This window comes from Neoarius graeffei, chromosome 7, assembly GCF_027579695.1.
Source record: "Neoarius graeffei isolate fNeoGra1 chromosome 7, fNeoGra1.pri, whole genome shotgun sequence".
Lineage (NCBI taxonomy): Eukaryota > Metazoa > Chordata > Actinopteri > Siluriformes > Ariidae > Neoarius > Neoarius graeffei.
Window position 1 is genome coordinate 35,211,670 of NC_083575.1, and position 4,351 is coordinate 35,216,020.

A 4,351-nucleotide genomic window follows, 5' to 3' on the forward strand; every position below is an offset into this window, starting at 1 on the left:
GTTGGGAAAATCAGGCAGAAGAAAGACAGTCAGGGATCCACCTCCCTACTCAACACCACAACCTGCCCAAGGACCAGTTCTTAAAGAGACAGATTCAGCTTCTCCACCTCTCTTTTACCAAAGCACAGCTTGTGTGTCTGTATCCACCCCCCCAGCCACGCTTTTTTCACTACTCGCTGTGTAATGTAACAGTTTTGTCGAATTTGGCAGACCTTTTATGAAGTTAAATCATTACTGCTGTGAAAATAGAGTACGTAGGTGTACTCTGTTCACTGTTCATGGTCTAGCTGGAATGCTGAAAGATTGAGAGTCTTTCAGGCTTGCTGTAGTGACAGACTAAACTTGTAATGTTTGAAGGCGACCATGACCATACATTTAGCTGTCAGCAACAGTGCGGAGAGGATCACTTTTCAGTGGATTAGCTCAGCAACATCTAGCCATGTAGTGTTTGAAAACATGCATGTACATGTTCACTCGACTGTCATGTTCATGCCACTGGCTGATGAAAGACTTGAACATTGTATATACGTAGCTGTACAATTGAAAACAAATATTAAAAATAGGTACCCTATGGGCACATGTGGCTACTGCTTATAAATAAAATTGTTTTCTGATACGATGTCTCATCTCATCTCATCTCATCTCATTATCTCTAGCCGCTTTATCCTGTTCTACAGGGTCGCAGGCAAGCTGGAGCCTATCCCAGCTGACTACGGGCGAAAGGCGGGGTACACCCTGGACAAGTCACCAGGTCATCCACATAGACACAGACAACCATTCACACTCACACTCACACCTATGGTCAATTTAGAGTCACCAGTTAACCTAACCTGCATGTCTTTGGACTGTGGGGGAAACCGGAGCACCCGGAGGAAACCCACGCGGACACGGGGAGAACATGCAAACTCCACACAGAAAGGCCCTCGCCGGCCACGGGGCTCGAACCCGGACCTTCTTGCTGTAAGGCGACAGTGCTAACCACTACACCACCGTGCCGCCCTGATACGATGTCCATACAGTAAATAGAGCACATATTGGGTGTCATGGTGGTGCAAGTGGTTAGCACGGTCGCCTCACAGCAAGAAGGTTCTGGGTTCGAGCCCAGCGGCCGGTGGGGGCCTTTCTGTGTGGAGTTTGCAAGTTCTCCCCGTGTCTGAGTGAGTTTGCTCTGGTTTCCACCACAGTCCAAAGAAATGCTGTGAGGTTAATATGGGACGGCCTTGAGCGAGGCACCTAACTCCCAAATGCTCCTCGGGCGCTGTTAGCATGGCTGCTCACTGCTCTGGGAATGTGTGTGTGCTCACTGCTCATGTGCATGTGTGTGTTCACTGCTTCAGATGGGTTAAATGCAGAGAGGAATTTCACAAGCATGTGATGAATAAAGTTGTTCTTCTTCTTCTCCTTCATATGAGGCATACTCTATGAGGCAGTAGCCCCAAAAATGAAGTGTAATCCAAAAATGAACAATTTAAAAAATCACAGAAGTAAAATATACCAAGTGTCTGTACTTTTATATTATTCTACTCTTACCTCTTACAGTTTTCGCAACTGAAACCTCTGAACCGAGGCTGACATACACACGCTGTCGCCATGACCCAGACTCTTATTTCCCGGAAAAGGCCTGGCGCTAGAGCTCAGTGGTCTCCATACTCTTTTCGACAACTTCCTGTAACAACTCAGAAGTGCGTCACATCGACATCACACACGGGACCACTGACCAAAGAAGGCGAGGAAAGGGGGACGACCTGGAGTATATTTTAAAATAGGAACGCACTTTCCCTCGGTAATAAGCATAAACGTGTCTAAAAACGATTTCTTTAGTCTAGTCCATTTATTTCGAACGGTGAACCGAATTGTATACACTCACCGGCCATTTTAATCGGAACGCCTGGATGCATATGCGCAGTGCGCTATTGTTACACTCATTCTTACAGCACGATGACATAGTGGCTACAGTCTCTGTGAGGCAATAGCCACAAAAATAGTACCTTGGAAAATATTCTTTTACAAAACGGTGAAATTTTACTTGAAGTATTTTTGCATGCAATAAAACCATGTGCAACACAAATGTAGAACTGATAGCTCACAATCCTAAAAGAATGTATTATTTTACTCTCAAATGTTGTCACGATGCTTCTTTAAATGCCCTGTATTGTATTGCATCATTAAACACCTGTCAGTCCATGCATCTGTTCCAAAATAGACATTAATATCTCCATGCCATCAGGTGCTGTGATGGTTTACGGTTTTTATTCACTTGATTCCATTCGTATGGCTTACATGTGCTCTGAGTAGTGTTTTGCTCTGTGGGAATTAAAGTCATTAAAGCCCACATGAATGGAAAAGCACTCTATGCTCATTTGACTACTCAGGCTATATTTGTATTGGGATTATAACATGTCTATAATCCTGTCTATTCAGCTCAGCCACATTTGTTTCGTTTACTTCCAGAAGGCTGATAATGACAATGTGTGCACTGAAAATGTATTTTTGTTATATTGTTGAAGTTATGATATTCAATCTGCTGTTCTCTATTTTCTGCTACTTTTAAAGCTGTATACATTTTTAACGTTGAAAAGTTACGCACCTTAGATTAATTACATTAGCTAGTGTTTAAATGTGCTGAAGTCTGATTCTTCATGATTGATGTCATAAATACACAAACAGATTGATTCTTATCTATCTGTCACCGTCTCTGGTCTGGTAGCTTCACACCTACAGTTGTGGTCAGAAGTTTACATACAGTGGCATGAATGTCATCTTGGATATGAATGTCATGGCAATATTTGGGCTTTCAGTCATTTCTTTGAACTGTTCTTTTTCTGTGGCAGAATATACAGCATACATCTTTAATAATAATAATAAAAAAACACTAGAATTTGGTGCACAAGTTTTAATTTTCTTTGGGTTTTCTGAAATCAACACAGGGTCAAAAATATACATACAGCACACCTAATATTTGGGTAAAATGTCTCTTCGCAAGATTCACCTTGACCAAACATTTTTGTTTACCATGAACAAGCTTCTGGCAGAATTCCGGTTGGATATTTCATGACTCTTCATGGTAGAATTGGTAGAGTTCAATAAAAAAAATGTTTTTTTTCTTTGGCATGGATTTGACTTATAAGTACTATCCATATATTTTCAACAGGGTTGAAGTCAGGACTTGTTTTAAGCTTAATGTTAGCCTGCTTTATCCTCCACAACCAGCTCTGATGTGTGTTTGGGTTCATTGCCCTTTTGTAACTCCCAAGTCGTGTTCAAGTTTCTGATGGTTTATGCTGAAGAATTCTAAGGTAGTCCTCCTTCTTCATTATTCCATCCACTTTGTGCAATGAACCAGTTCCACTGGCAGCAAAACAGCCCCAGAGCATGATGATCCTACCACCACCACCAGCTGGTACAGTGTCCCTCTGTACATGGTGGTCATTGTGGCCAAAAAACTCAATCTTTGTCTCATCTGATCATACAGCTATCCTCCAGAAGGCTTTTTATCTTTGTCCATGTGGTCAGCTTCAAACTTTAGTTAAGCTTGAAGGTGTCAATTTTGGAGCAGGGGGTTATTTCTTGGATAGCAGCCTCGTAGTCCATGGTGATCTGAACTGTAGACAGTGATCCATCAGCTTCCAGTTCATGGCAGGGCTGTGCCATGGTGGTTCCCAGGTTGTTCCTGACCATCCAAACCAATTTCCTTTCAGCTGAGGGTGACGGTTTGGGTTTTCTTGAAGCAAAGTGGCTTGGCAAAATGACTACACCTCACAATAACTTGGATACAATTGTTTGAACTGATCTTGGAATTTGCAGTTGTTTAGAAATGGCTCTAAGAGACATTCTGGAGTTGTGTATATCTGTGATCCTCTTTCTCAGATCTGCACTGAGCTCCTTGGACTTTCCCATTTTACTGTGTGTTGGTCAAGCCAATGAGCGCTGTAAACAAACCCTTTTTATGAAGGCATAGAGAAGCTACCAGCTGGAGTCAATCATGCTCACTAACAGGAAGTTAAGAGACCTCGGCCTTGGCAAGATAAGAGACATTTTGGAAGTTTCAGCACCTCGGAATTAATAATCGAAGTGAGCGTATATAAATTTTTGACCCTGTGTTGATTTCAGAAAACCCAAAGAAAATTAAAACTTGTGCACCAAATTCTAGCGTGTTTTTTTAATTAAAGCTGTATGCTGTACAATCATTCTGCCACAGAAAAAGAACAGTTCAAAGAAATTATTGAAAGCCCAAATATTGCCATGACATTCATATCCAAGATGACATTCATGTCTCTGTGTGTAAACTTCTGACTACAACTGTACTTGAACAGCGTGTGTTTTACACACAGGGATAAGGAACTCTTTCTAC